The sequence below is a fragment of the Pseudophryne corroboree genome, chromosome 3, assembly GCF_028390025.1.
Source record: "Pseudophryne corroboree isolate aPseCor3 chromosome 3, aPseCor3.hap2, whole genome shotgun sequence".
NCBI classification, from domain to species: domain Eukaryota; kingdom Metazoa; phylum Chordata; class Amphibia; order Anura; family Myobatrachidae; genus Pseudophryne; species Pseudophryne corroboree.
Genome location: NC_086446.1, coordinates 163,250,616 through 163,266,344, shown reverse-complemented (window position 1 = coordinate 163,266,344; position 15,729 = coordinate 163,250,616). Strand labels below are relative to the sequence as shown.

General features: G+C 45.6%; 2 protein-coding genes across 6 annotated transcripts in view; one reads left to right on the top strand and one right to left on the bottom strand.

Annotated features, from left to right (window-relative positions):
* LOC135055001 (cyclic AMP-dependent transcription factor ATF-7-like) overlaps positions 1–15,729 on the top strand; it is a 306,652-nt gene that overhangs the window by 36,979 nt on the left and 253,944 nt on the right. For 2 of the 5 annotated variants that reach the window (XM_063958544.1, XM_063958541.1), the window contains exon 2: positions 13,486–13,629. The exons of the other annotated variants lie outside the window; for them this stretch is intronic. The gene's annotated coding sequence lies outside the window, so the exon portion shown is untranslated. The remainder of the gene's footprint in view (positions 1–13,485; positions 13,630–15,729) is intronic. 5 annotated transcript variants of the gene reach the window in all.
* Positions 1–15,729, bottom strand: part of LOC135055002 (glutathione S-transferase P 1-like) — a 59,052-nt gene that overhangs the window by 3,379 nt on the left and 39,944 nt on the right. The window lies entirely within an intron of this gene.

The following is a 15,729-nucleotide window of genomic DNA, read 5'->3' as shown; positions in this document are numbered from 1 at the left end:
AGTGCAGTTTATTTAATATATCCGTTCTCTGCCTGAAAAAAGCGATACACACAGTGACTCAGTCAGTCACATACCATATCTGTGTGCACTGCTCAGGCTCAGGCCAGTGTGCTGCATCATCTATATATATTATATATCTGTCTGACTGCTCAGCTCACACAGCTTATAATTGTGGGGGAGACTGGGGAGCACTACTGCAGTGCCAGTTATAGGTTATAGCAGTAGCCAGGAGTACATATTATATTAAAATTAAACAGTGCACACTTTTGCTGCAGGAGTGCCACTGCCAGTGTGACTGACCAGTGACCTGACCACACTGACCACCAGTATAGTTAGTAGTATACTTATATTGTGATTGCCTGAAAAAGTTAAACACTCGTCGTGTGACTTCACTTGTGTGTTTTTTTTTTTTTTATTCTATAAAAATAAAACTCATTCTGCTGACAGACAGTGTCCAGCAGGTCCGTCATTATATAATATATAATATATACCTGTCCGGCTGCAGTAGTGATATATATATATTTTTTATATCATTTATCATCCAGTCGCAGCAGACACAGTACGGTAGTTCACGGCTGTGGCTACCTCTGTGTCTCTGCACTCGGCAGGCAGTCCGTCCATAATTGTAATACCACCTAACCGTGGATTTTTTTCATTCTTCTTTATACATACATAGTTACATAGACATCTTCTCTTTATCAACCAGTCTATATTAGCTGCAGACACAGTACAGTACGGTAGTTCACGGCTGTGGCTACCTCTGTGTTTGCACTCGGCAGGCAGTCCGTCCATAATTGTATACCACCTAACCGTGGTTTTTTTTCATTCTTCTTTATACATACATAGTTACATAGACATCTTCTCTTTATCAACCAGTCTATATTAGCTGCAGACACAGTACAGTACGGTAGTTCACTGCTGTGGCTACCTCTGTGTCTGCACTCGGCAGGCAGTCCGTCCATAATTGTATACCACCTAACCGTGGATTTTTTTCATTCTTCTTTATACATACATAGTTACATAGACATCTTCTCTTTATCAACCAGTCTATATTAGCTGCAGACACAGTACAGTACGGTAGTTCACGGCTGTGGCTACCTCTGTGTCTGCACTCGGCAGGCAGTCCGTCCATAATTGTATACCACCTAACCGTGGTTTTTTTTCATTCTTCTTTATACATACATAGTTACATAGACATCTTCTCTTTATCAACCAGTCTATATTAGCTGCAGACACAGTACAGTACGGTAGTTCACGGCTGTGGCTACCTCTGTGTCTGCACTCGGCAGGCAGTCCGTCCATAATTGTATACCACCTAACCGTGGATTTTTTTTCAGTCTTCTTTATACATACATAGTTACATAGACATCTTCTCTTTATCAACCAGTCTATATTAGCTGCAGACACAGTACAGTACGGTAGTTCACGGCTGTGGCTACCTCTGTGTCTGCAGTCGGCAGGCAGTCCATAATTGTATACTAGTATCCATCTCCATTGTTTACCTGAGGTGCCTTTTAGTTGTGCCTATTAAAATATGGAGAACAAAAATGTTGAGGTTCCAAAATTAGGGAAAGATCAAGATCCACTTCCACCTCGTGCTGAAGCTGCTGCCACTAGTCATGGCCGAGACGATGAAATGCCAGCAACGTCGTCTGCCAAGGCCGATGCCCAATGTCATAGTACAGAGCATGTCAAATCCAAAACACCAAATATCAGAAAAAAAAGGACTCCAAAACCTAAAATAAAATTGTCGGAGGAGAAGCGTAAACTTGCCAATATGCCATTTACCACACGGAGTGGCAAGGAACGGCTGAGGCCCTGGCCTATGTTCATGGCTAGTGGTTCAGCTTCACATGAGGATGGAAGCACTCAGCCTCTCGCTAGAAAAATGAAAAGACTCAAGCTGGCAAAAGCAGCACAGCAAAGAACTGTGCATTCTTCGAAATCCCAAATCCACAAGGAGAGTCCAATTGTGTCGGTTGCGATGCCTGACCTTCCCAACACTGGACGTGAAGAGCATGCGCCTTCCACCATTTGCACGCCCCCTGCAAGTGCTGGAAGGAGCACCCGCAGTCCAGTTCCTGATAGTCAGATTGAAGATGTCAGTGTTGAAGTACACCAGGATGAGGAGGATATGGGTATTGCTGGCGCTGGGGAGGAAATTGACCAGGAGGATTCTGATGGTGAGGTGGTTTGTTTAAGTCAGGCACCCGGGGAGACACCTGTTGTCCGTGGGAGGAATATGGCCGTTGACATGCCAGGTGAAAATACCAAAAAAATCAGCTCTTCGGTGTGGAGGTATTTCACCAGAAATGCGGACAACAGGTGTCAAGCCGTGTGTTCCCTTTGTCAAGCTGTAATAAGTAGGGGTAAGGACGTTAACCACCTCGGAACATCCTCCCTTATACGTCACCTGCAGCGCATTCATAATAAGTCAGTGACAAGTTCAAAAACTTTGGGTGACAGCGGAAGCAGTCCACTGACCAGTAAATCCCTTCCTCTTGTAACCAAGGTCACGCAAACCACCCCACCAACTCCCTCAGTGTCAATTTCCTCCTTCCCCAGGAATGCCAATAGTCCTGCAGGCCATGTCACTGGCAATTCTGACGAGTCCTCTCCTGCCTGGGATTCCTCCGATGCATCCTTGCGTGTAACGCCTACTGCTGCTGGCGCTGCTGTTGTTGCCGCTGGGAGTCGATGGTCATCCCAGAGGGGAAGTCGTAAGCCCACTTGTACTACTTCCAGTAAGCAATTGACTGTTCAACAGTCCTTTGCGAGGAAGATGAAATATCACAGCAGTCATCCTACTGCAAAGCGGATAACTGAGGCCTTGACAACTATGTTGGTGTTAGACGTGCGTCCGGTATCCGCCGTTAGTTCACAGGGAACTAGACAATTTATTGAGGCAGTGTGCCCCCGTTACCAAATACCATCTAGGTTCCACTTCTCTAGGCAGGCGATACCGAGAATGTACACGGACGTCAGAAAAAGACTCACCAGTGTCCTAAAAAATGCAGTTGTACCCAATGTCCACTTAACCACGGACATGTGGACAAGTGGAGCAGGGCAGGGTCAGGACTATATGACTGTGACAGCCCACTGGGTAGATGTATGGACTCCCGCCGCAAGAACAGCAGCGGCGGCACCAGTAGCAGCATCTCGCAAACGCCAACTCTTTCCTAGGCAGGCTACGCTTTGTATCACCGCTTTCCAGAATACGCACACAGCTGAAAACCTCTTACGGCAACTGAGGAAGATCATCGCGGAATGGCTTACCCCAATTGGACTCTCCTGTGGATTTGTGGCATCGGACAACGCCAGCAATATTGTGTGTGCATTAAATATGGGCAAATTCCAGCACGTCCCATGTTTTGCACATACCTTGAATTTGGTGGTGCAGAATTTTTTAAAAAACGACAGGGGCGTGCAAGAGATGCTGTCGGTGGCCAGAAGAATTGCGGGACACTTTCGGCGTACAGGCACCACGTACAGAAGACTGGAGCACCACCAAAAACTACTGAACCTGCCCTGCCATCATCTGAAGCAAGAAGTGGTAACGAGGTGGAATTCAACCCTCTATATGCTTCAGAGGTTGGAGGAGCAGCAAAAGGCCATTCAAGCCTATACAATTGAGCACGATATAGGAGGTGGAATGCACCTGTCTCAAGTGCAGTGGAGAATGATTTCAACGTTGTGCAAGGTTCTGATGCCCTTTGAACTTGCCACACGTGAAGTCAGTTCAGACACTGCCAGCCTGAGTCAGGTCATTCCCCTCATCAGGCTTTTGCAGAAGAAGCTGGAGGCATTGAAGAAGGAGCTAAAAGGGAGCGATTCCGCTAGGCATGTGGGACTTGTGGATGCAGCCCTTAATTCGCTTAACAAGGATTCACGGGTGGTCAATCTGTTGAAATCAGAGCACTACATTTTGGCCACCGTGCTCGATCCTAGATTTAAAGCCTACCTTGGATCTCTCTTTCCGGCAGACACAAGTCTGCTGGGGTTGAAAGACCTGCTGGTGACAAAATTGTCAAGTCAAGCGGAACGCGACCTGTCAACATCTCCTCCTTCACATTCTCCCGCAACTGGGGGTGCGAGGAAAAGGCTCAGAATTCCGAGCCCACCCGCTGGCGGTGATGCAGGGCAGTCTGGAGCGACTGCTGATGCTGACATCTGGTCCGGACTGAAGGACCTGACAACGATTACGGACATGTCGTCTACTGTCACTGCATATGATTCTCTCAACATTGATAGAATGGTGGAGGATTATATGAGTGACCGCATCCAAGTAGGCACGTCACACAGTCCGTACTTATACTGGCAGGAAAAAGAGGCAATTTGGAGGCCCTTGCACAAACTGGCTTTATTCTACCTAAGTTGCCCTCCCACAAGTGTGTACTCCGAAAGAGTGTTTAGTGCCGCCGCTCACCTTGTCAGCAATCGGCGTACGAGGTTACATCCAGAAAATGTGGAGAAGATGATGTTCATTAAAATGAATTATAATCAATTCCTCCGCGGAGACATTGACCAGCAGCAATTGCCTCCACAAAGTACACAGGGAGCTGAGATGGTGGATTCCAGTGGGGACGAATTGATAATCTGTGAGGAGGGGGATGTACACGGTGATATATCGGAGGGTGAAGATGAGGTGGACATCTTGCCTCTGTAGAGCCAGTTTGTGCAAGGAGAGATTAATTGCTTCTTTTTTGGGGGGGGTCCAAACCAACCCGTCATATCAGTCACAGTCGTGTGGCAGACCCTGTCACTGAAATGATGGGTTGGTTAAAGTGTGCATGTCCTGTTTTGTTTATACAACATAAGGGTGGGTGGGAGGGCCCAAGGACAATTCCATCTTGCACCTCTTTTTTCTTTTCTTTTTCTTTGCATCATGTGCTGATTGGGGAGGGTTTTTTGGAAGGGACATCCTGCGTGACACTGCAGTGCCACTCCTAGATGGGCCCGGTGTTTGTGTCGGCCACTAGGGTCGCTAATCTTACTCACACAGTCAGCTACCTCATTGCGCCTCTTTTTTTCTTTGCGTCATGTGCTGTTTGGGGAGGGTTTTTTGGAAGGGACATCCTGCGTGACACTGCAGTGCCACTCCTAGATGGGCCCGGTGTTTGTGTCGGCCACTAGGGTCGCTAATCTTACTCACACAGCTACCTCATTGCGCCTCTTTTTTTCTTTGCGTCATGTGCTGTTTGGGGAGGGTTTTTTGGAAGGGACATCCTGCGTGACACTGCAGTGCCACTCCTAGATGGGCCCGGTGTTTGTGTCGGCCACTAGGGTCGCTAATCTTACTCACACAGCTACCTCATTGCGCCTCTTTTTTCTTTGCGTCATGTGCTGTTTGGGGAGGGTTTTTTGGAAGGGCCATCCTGCGTGACACTGCAGTGCCACTCCTAGATGGGCCCGGTGTTTGTGTCGGCCACTAGGGTCGCTAATCTTACTCACACAGCTACCTCATTGCGCCTCTTTTTTTCTTTGCGTCATGTGCTGTTTGGGGAGGGTTTTTTGGAAGGGACATCCTGCGTGACACTGCAGTGCCACTCCTAGATGGGCCCGGTGTTTGTGTCGGCCACTAGGGTCGCTTATCTTACTCACACAGCGACCTCGGTGCAAATTTTAGGACTAAAAATAATATTGTGAGGTGTGAGGTATTCAGAATAGACTGAAAATGAGTGTAAATTATGGTTTTTGAGGTTAATAATACTTTGGGATCAAAATGACCCCCAAATTCTATGATTTAAGCTGTTTTTTAGTGTTTTTTGAAAAAAACACCCGAATCCAAAACACACCCGAATCCGACAAAAAAAATTCGGTGAGGTTTTGCCAAAACGCGTTCGAACCCAAAACACGGCCGCGGAACCGAACCCAAAACCAAAACACAAAACCCGAAAAATTTCAGGCGCTCATCTCTAATTATGACACAAATGTCCATGGGCCTTTTTGCAGTCAGTTTTAATTTACATAGACTGCCTGGGAGGTTTCCAGGGGCTATAGTACTTTACTTTGGCAGACTGTGCTTGTTTCAATATTGTGTCTTTTTTTCGCTCTGCAGCAACAATTGTATTTAGATTGTCTGGCAGTGCTCTCTAAGTCCAAAAGTTACTTTGCGTGGCCAGACTGATGTCTTTCAGTTAATGTAACTGTAATGTTGCCAAAGCACACTTTGCAGCACTTCTGATGTTGTTCGTGCACTTTAGAATATTGTACTGAAAGTATAATTAATGCCAAATAATCATGTTCCTGCAATGGATATTGCTTTAAATGTGACTTGTGACTTTTCTTGCATTAACTCTTAGCAATATTACGCTGTACCAATGTCAATGCTCCTTGTAAATTAATAGAATACTGTGGCATAAATGTGTAAAAGTGCTGGTGATGAGTGCAGTTTTTAGTTCTCACCAAGCCACGATTAATTGGATTCTTCACTCTCTCTCTCTCTCTGAAACTGCCTTTCAGTGCGCTGAACTGGTACTGCTGACTCAGCTTCTCCCTCAACTTCCTTCCCTTTGCCTGACACCAGCTACACTCTGTTCTGGTTACGCTAGGTTTCCATGTAGCGTCTTGGAAGCTCTATACTCTATGCAGCTACACCAAGTTCCATCAACCTTGTTCAGCTTTACTGCACTGGCATTAACACCTAAGGTGCAGGAGCTGGAGACACCTTTATTGATGTGCCAAGCTATTACACCTAAGCAATAATGGCAGCGTCATTATCCTCCCCGCCGCTCTCTCAATGTTTACAGCTGCTATGAGAGGCGGCTGGTGAAGCATGGATAGCGCATGCAGAAACCAGCGGTATCAGTCCTCTCCCTGATCGCCCAATGTTTACAGCTGAGGATAGGCGGCAGCAGAAGGGACTTCCACAGTACTGTCAGTATACTCGCTTCTGCACTAGCTTTTGCTTGGCACTGGCTACAGCCCTGGAGCCCTCCTCTGCTATATGTCACAGCTATTAGCAGCGGGGAAGGCACCCAGGAACCGTACTATGGCCCTCATTCCGAGTTGTTCGCTCGGTATTTTTCATCGCATCGCAGTGAAAATCCGCTTAGTACGCATGCGCAATGTTCGCACTGCGACTGCGCCAAGTAACTTTACTATGAAGAAAGTATTTTTACTCACGGCTTTTTCTTCGCTCCGGCGAACGTAATGTGATTGACAGGAAATGGGTGTTACTGGGCGGAAACACGGCGTTTCAGGGGCGTGTGGCTGAAAACGCTACCGTTTCCGGAAAAAACGCAGGAGTGGCCGGAGAAACGGTGGGAGTGCCTGGGCGAACGCTGGGTGTGTTTGTGACGTCAACCAGGAACGACAAGCACTGAAATGATCGCACAGGCAGAGTAAGTCTGGAGCTACTCTGAAACTGCTAAGTAGTTAGTAATCGCATTATTGCGAATACATCGGTCGCAATTTTAAGAAGCTAAGATTCACTCCCAGTAGGCGGCGGCTTAGCGTGTGTAACTCTGCTAAATTCGCCTTGCGACCGATCAACTCGGAATGAGGGCCAATGGGGGTAATTCTGAGTTGATCGCAGCAGCAAGTTTGTTAGCAATTGGGCAAAACCATGTGCACTGCAGGGGGAGCAGATATAACATTTGCAGAGAGAGTTAGATTTGGGTGGGTTATTTTGTTTCTGTTCAGGGTAAATACTGGCTGCTTTATTTTTACACTGCAATTTAGATTTCAGTTTGAACACACCCCACCCAAATCTAACGCTCTCTGCACATGTTATATCTGGCCCCCCTGCAGTGCACATGGTTTTGCCCAACTGCTAACAAAATTGCTGCTGCGATCAACTCAGAATCAGGCACTATCACCGAGGGATCTCCAGGCTACCGATCAGCACAAAGGAGCCTCTTTTATATCCCTAAACAGAATGGCTCACGCTTATCAGTAGTGTCTAATTGGTCCCCCTCCACCGCTACATCCAAACAACATCCCCTGCTGTCTGCAGCTCGCAGTCAGCGCAAGGAGACTCGTTTTGCCACCCTGCAGGTCATTACTCTGGTGGCACGCGATTAGCGTGAGGACCCACTTTGCCACCATGCAGACCATCACCACAGCAGCTCACGATCCATGCAGCATGAGGGACCAATCAAACTGTCATAGTAATGCTAGCCATACATCAGACCAACTTCAGACCAACTTTCCTCCAACTCTCCAAACCTCCAACCGTCCAACTTTTCTAGCCAACTAAAACAGTGCTCCACACATCTAACCAAATTTTCATCAGACCAGCAGACCAGCCAACTTCTCTCCAACTTGTGATGTCACAGAAGTAGGTGGACAGTGCCTGCCTACTTCTGCATGTTTACCTGATGTAGAGGATGACGGGGAGAGTCATTGAGTGACAGGGAGAGGGTGACAGGAGAGAGAGGGTAATGGGGAGATAGTGACGCTGGGGAAAGGTAGAGGGTGAGGCACTGGGTGACGGAGGGAGTGGGAGATGGATAGGCACAGGATGACAATGTGAGTCAGTGGGTGATAGTGAGAGGCAGCAGGTGATGCTAGGGAATGGGTGACGGTGACACAGGGAATAGAGGGTGAGGCATCGGGTGACTGAGACAGATAGTGGGAGACGGAGAGGTAGAGGATGATGGAAATAGGCAGGTGTGACGGGGAGATAGTGGGTGACTGGGTAGCAGCATATGACAGCTGTGGCAGTTTGGGAACGGGGGCGATCAGTGTGGTAGCTATCTCCCAGCATCCACCGACCACTGCAGCCCTGCACACAGCAGTGTGCTGGGCTGGGGAAACAAGTTGCTGTGCTGCCACTGAGAGGCAAGGGGGAAGGGAGGGTTATTAGTACCCACTTCTACACCTTCTGTCAGTGCCCCTGCTTCCTTTCTGCCCGATTGCTCTGTGCCTTCCTCTCTCTGTCCACCATCCTTTGTGACTCCTCTCGGCTTCCTACATCCCCTGACCAGGTGACACTGCTGCCTACACCCCCAGCCCCCCTCTACGCAGGTGACACAGCTGGTTATTATCTCAAAATCGGTCAGCAGGATCCCACCCCCATGACCTTGTCGCCAACGTCCTTCTTTTGGGATCACTCATGTCTCCACTGGCTGCGTCACCACTGGCAGCAGCAACTCCCAGAGCACCGGAGCCCTGACTGACCTGCGGCTGTGTACGGAGAGGGCCAAGGCGACGTCCGGAAGGGGGTGTGGAGGGTCTATCAGCGGGGGGAGTTGTGGACCCCGACATCACTTACTTAAAACTGTGCCGATTCAGAGGTCATGGCTTCCTGCAGAGCCCCGCCAGGTTCTAGAACCCGCTAGCTACTGCCGAAGCGCACCTCTGACAGGGGCCATATGTATATAAAAAAAATCTGGATTGACAGGCAGCCCCAAATGTGCGTCTGCCAGAAATGCTTTGCTTCAGCTGGTCCCTGTCAGTGGGCCCCCTGGGAGCCACCGGGCACTAGGCACCCGCTTTGGATGCGTAGTGGTAAATCCGCCACTGCCAATTACTCCAGCAAACCTGTCCCTATTACTCCAGCAGACCTGTCCCTATTACTCAAGCAGACCTGTAAGGTGGCACGCATCATGCCCCTATTCTCCCACTGGGGTATGGCCACGCTAGGGAGCGCTACATGAAGGGGCAGGCGCTAGCTCGGTAGGGAGTCACAGTGCATCAGGTAAACCTACCTGTCCCTGCATCCCACTGGGGCCAAAGCAATTTCCAGGGTCCCGGGCTCTGAGCAATCAGCGGGTCCTTTTATCTTTTACCTATCAGGAGTTGGTGAGATGGCAGCTGGACCTTGTCGCTGGAGTGGGATGGCAGAGGCTGGACCCGGACTGTGCCGAGTACCTGCTGCCAATGACAGAGTACCCACTGCCAGTGCTGATGATGATCAGGTGGAGGTAGAAGTTGATGGGGGGGGGGGGGGGGGGGTTTGCCGTGTATTCGTTGGGGGTAGAATGCAGGAGGGGGACACAAAAGACCGCTGTTGGGGTTGGTTATGTGGGGGAGGGGCTAGGGGTGCCGGGTGATTGCAGTGCCCGCTCACTGCAAGGTGCTGCTGTGGCTGGATAACGTGCTGGAGATCAACTTCAGCTGGGGGTCCCTGTGTCACAGGGGCAGCAGTGAAATACTGCCGCCGCTGCCCCTGAACCTCTTTCCACCTCCCGCTCCTCTGCCGCCACTGCCAGTGTGACGGGGAAGGCGCACTGTGCAGGGTATGATATAGTAGCTTCCTCCCGGCTCCTGACCTACATCGCTGACAGGGGTCCCGGTGTCACAGAGGCAGCCAGGCAGAAGTCAAGTACTTCCACCTCTGCACCTGGTTTTCCTCCCGCTACAATGTCGAGTGGGGGATATAGTAGCTTCCTCCCAGCTCCTGACCTACATCGCTGACAGGGGTCCCAGTGTGATAATTGCAGCCGGACAGCAGTCAAGTACTGCTGCTGCCGGTACCTGGTTCTCCGCCAGCCGTTGCCGCAGCCACAGGGATTACAGGGGCAGCTGCGGCAGCAGTGATGGACTGTCGCAGCTGCCCCTGAACGTCCTTCAGGGTCCCGCTCCTCTGCCACCGTTGCCGGGGATCCAGGGTGAGCCGGCAATGATGGTGACAGAAGTAGGCGGACACTGCTGGCCAGTGTCCGCCTACTTATCGTTTAGTTGGGGAGAATGTTCCCCCTACACCTGAACGATTAGTTGGGAAAAACAAACAGGTTTGATTTTCCCAACTAGTTGGACCGACCGTTTTTGGCCGTTTTATAGCGTGTGGGAGCAAACGGCTGATAATCGTTTGCTCCCACACACTGCCAGATTATGTTTCCAACCAGCCAAAAACTTTCTAGTGTATGGCTAGCATAAGTCTCAATTGACAGCTGCACCTGTCTCATGCAGCACAACTTTATTAACCATTTGTTCCCTTACAATAAGCTCCTAGACAACCATTTATGCATATATATATATATATATATATATATATAGTCAAAAAATGGAGAGCGCACTCTTGATTATATGGAAAGTAACAACTTTTACTTGTAGCATTTGATTACATACATTAAGGTTAAAATTCAGCAGCAAGGTGTTTCCACCGTGACTTAGCCGATAACGTCTTCTGATCCACGGCTTGTCCCACCACCGACTCTGATTCCGGAGGATGACGTCACAGCGTCTACGTCACTCAGCCACGCCCAACGCGTTTCGTACGTCAGGTACTTCGTCAGGGGGTGTGATTAGCCAACTACTCAATCTCTCTATATACCCATTCTGGGTGTTGTTCTCAATTTATCAATTAAAAAGTAATTTCACATAAAAATATAAACAATTCATATAACTTATACATCATTGACATCTCACAATCATATATATAAAAAATAAGCTCAGATTATCCACATTTCATTTCACGATTAACAGGGAATTTAAAAATAAACCTAAAAAACACTTTTAATTAATAATCTCCTTAATAGATGTGTCAGCTGGAACACGTCTCCCACAAACATGATTCCAGGTTAACTTATACAATCCACTCAAGCATTAGTATTACTCAGTCCCTGTATTCAACCCTTTTAGACACTGTGTACTTAATAAAAGACCTCATCATAATGGATTGGGGACAATTCAGATCTCTTAGAACTATTGTGCCTATTCCTCCAGCCTTCCGCCGTGCATATGCATTCCGAGATTACCAGCCGGGACGTAGCCACTGCCGCTGGTGTACTCTGAAATACATGCATACGGAATCGGGATCCAGTCTGAAGATCGACAGTGTCTAGGTCGACAATGTTTAGGTCGACCTCTATAGGTCGACAGTCACTAGGTCGACATGGATGGAAGGTCGACAGGGTTTCTAGGTCGACATGTGCTAGGTCGACAGGTCTAAAGGTCGACATGAGTTTTTCAAATTTTTTTCTTTTTTTGAACTTTTTCATACTTAACGATCCACGTGGACTACGATTGGAACGGTAAAGTGTGCCGAGCGAAGCGGTAGCGGAGCGAAGGCACCATGCCCGAAGCATGGCGAGCGTAGCGAGCCATGCGAGGGGACGCGGTGCACTAATTTGGGATCCCGGTCACTCTACGAAGAAAACGACACCAAAAAAAAAAAATCCTCATGTCGACCTTTAGACCTGTCGACCTAGAAACCCTGTCGACCTTCCATCCATGTCGACCTAGTGACTGTCGACCTATAGTGGTCGACCTAAACATTGTCGACCTAGACACTGTCGATTTGATGAACCACACCCTACGGAATCAGCCTTCCAAGAACGGCACAATATCACAACCTTCATTTAAACCATCTGGAGCAAGTGTATTTAATGTGTAGATCCAGAAGGTTTCTCGCTTTGAAAGCAAATTAAGAATGTCACCTTTCCTTTCATCAAGTTCTACTCGCTCAATAGCTTTAAAGGAAAAACCACGAAGTTGTGAGTCACAGCAGCTTGCAAAATGTCGTGGCACACTATGATTCTCAACTCCGTGGATGATATTTCGTGTATGCTCCAAAATCCTTAATTTAAGCACTCGCTTAGTTTTACCTACATAGCGTTTCCCACACTTGCACTCCAAAAGGTAAATAACATGTGAACTGAGACAACTTAATTTCCCCTTAATTTTCCATGATTTAGCATTATTGGAATTAAAAAAATGTTTATGATCCTTATTCACATACTGACACACCTTACATTTTGTACACGCATAAAATCCCTCCAATCTATCTACTCGTGGTATAATAACACTCTTCAGATTACTAGGAGCAAGTTTACTCTTCAAAGAACGGGATCTTCTAAAAACTACCTGTGGATATGTTGGAATTACTTTCTGTAACACCGGATCTAGATGCAAAATATCCCAATGTTTCTGTAGGATCTTTTTGATAGCACCCCCTTTAGTATTATACTTAGTCACAAAGGGAATGGAAAATCTATCAAGGTCTTGTTCTTTTTGTCTGTACACCACTAGTTCAGATCTATTTCTTTCTTTGGCCCTATTAAAAGATTCCTCAATGACTTGTTTAGGATATTTTTTTATTTTTGATCCGTTGCTTATATATATCAGCCTGTTCTTCAAACTTAGATAATTCTGAACAGTTCCGTCGGAGTCTGATAAATTGTGAATAGGGTATATTGTCTACCCATTTTTTATAGTGACAGCTATGATAATGTATGTAACTATTACGATCTGTCTTCTTAATGTGTGTGTACGTATTAACCCTTCCACCATCCATACAATTCGTACTATCCAATACCAGATCTAAAAATTCTATCTTAGTTTTTTGAAAATTGGAGGTGAATCGTAAATTAAATGTATTTTCATTCAGGTAAGCCATAAATTTGTCAAACATCATCTCACTGCCGGACCATACCATCAAAATATCATTTATAAATCTTTTATATAGACATATAGATGATATGAATGGATTATTGTTCTCTAGTACTTGTTCCTCCCAATAATATTCCCCTAATAAATCGTTATGAAACATTAGCATCTCCTCGGTACAATGGACAAATGAGACATTTTTTTTCCCAGGAACCAGACTTGGGGGGAAAAGAAAGAGTTGGGAGAAACAGAAGTAGAATTCAGTCCGGGGACCAGTGTCAAAAGAAAGAAAGAAGATTTAAAAGAGGGAAGAGAGGAGGAAAAAGGAACAAAAATGAGACGACAGAATCCCCGGTAGGATTTGATATATTCAATCTATCGGATCATGTTTTAAGTGAAATGGAATTAAAGATTGCTATCTAGAGGTTTATCTTTTGCCCCAAATATGACACCAAATGGGTTTGAATTATTTATTGATATAAATAAGTTTATAAGAACACTAACATTGAAGCGCCATTTTGCCAAAAATAAGAAGCCAGATATAGAAGCTAACAATGTAAAAGAAAGGGTTTTCAAGAAAAGATCTACTTATTATCCTATAGAATCTAGGGGTAGCTTTATTGATACTTTCTCTTCCCTAGTAAAAAAGGATTTGGAGCAATTATGCAGGTCTGAAAATAGGACCAGAGACAACCTGTCTCAGGGGGAAAGAGCAGCTTTAAAGTCTCTGGAAGAGAACCCTGAACTAGTCATTAAGATGGCTGACAAAGGGGGTGGGGTTGTATTATTAAATAAGAAAGATTACCTGGAGGAATGCTATAGACTCCTTGATGATAGTGTTACTTATAAAAAGCTTAAAGAAGACCCGACGGATAGAATAGTTGAAGAAATCAGATTGTTGTTATTAAAAGGCATTAATGATTCCAGTATAACTCAAGAGGAATATACCTTTTTATTTAACTCACAACCACGAATTCCTATTTTTTATAGTTTACCCAAGGTGCATAAAAAGTTACAAAAACCCCCAGGCCGCCCCATTATTTCGGGGATAGGCTCAGTGAGTTCAAAGATCTCTGAATTTGTGGATGCACATATTAAAGAATATGTCACCTCATTGAAATCCTATACAAAGGATTCTACACATATTCTAAATGAATTGGATGGCTTTCAATGGGATAGTACATTCTCGTGGGTTACTTTTGATATAGAAGCACTTTATACAAGTATACCTCATGTGGGGGGGTCTTGAAGCGGTGAAATCATATTTTAAGATTCGGATGAAAATATTACTAGTAATAGAAAATCATTTATTCTGGATTGCATTAAATATATCTTAGAGAATAATTATTTCAAATTTCAGGAAACATTCTTTAATCAGGAGTGCGGGGTGGGTACGCCGTACGCACCGAGTCTGGCTAATCTTTATTTGGGCAAATGGGAGGAACAAGTACTAGAGAACAATAATCCATTCATATCATCTATATGTCTATATAAAAGATTTATAAATGATATTTTGATGGTATGGTCCGGCAGTGAGATGATGTTTGACAAATTTATGGCTTACCTGAATGAAAATACATTTAATTTACGATTCACCTCCAATTTTCAAAAAATTAAGATAGAATTTTTAGATCTGGTATTGGATAGTACGGATTGTATGGATGGTGGAAGGGTTAATATGTACACACACATTAAGAAGACAGATCGTAATAGTTACATACATTATCATAGCTGTCACTAAAAAAATGGGTAGACAATATACCCAATTCACAATTTATCAGACCCCGATGGAACTGTTCAGAATTATTTAAGTTTGAAGAACAGGCTGATATATATAAGCAACGGTTCAAAAATAAAAAATATCCTGAACAAGTCATTGAGGAATCTTTTAATAGGGCCAAAGAAAGAAATAGATCTGAACTAGTGGTGTACAGACAAAAAGAACAAGACCTTGACAGATTTTCCATTCCCTTTGTGACTAAGTATAATACTAAAGGGGGTGCTATCAAAAAGATCCTACAGAAACATTGGGATATTTTGCATCTAGATCCGGTGTTACAGAAAGTAATTCCAACATATCCACAGGTAGTTTTTAGAAGATCCCGTTCTTTGAAGAGTAAACTTGCTCCTAGTAATCTGAAGAGTGTTATTATACCACGAGTAGATAGATTGGAGGGATTTTATGCGTGTACAAAATGTAAGGTGTGTCAGTATGTGAATAAGGATCATAAACATTTTTTTAATTCCAATAATGCTAAATCATGGAAAATTAAGGGGAAATTAAGTTGTCTCAGTTCACATGTTATTTACCTTTTTTAGTGCAAGTGTGGGAAACGCTATGTAGGTAAAACTAAGCGAGTGCTTAAATTAAGGATTTTGGAGCATGCACGAAATATCATCCACGGAGTTGAGAATCATAGTGTGCCACGACATTTTGCAAGCTGCTGTGACTCA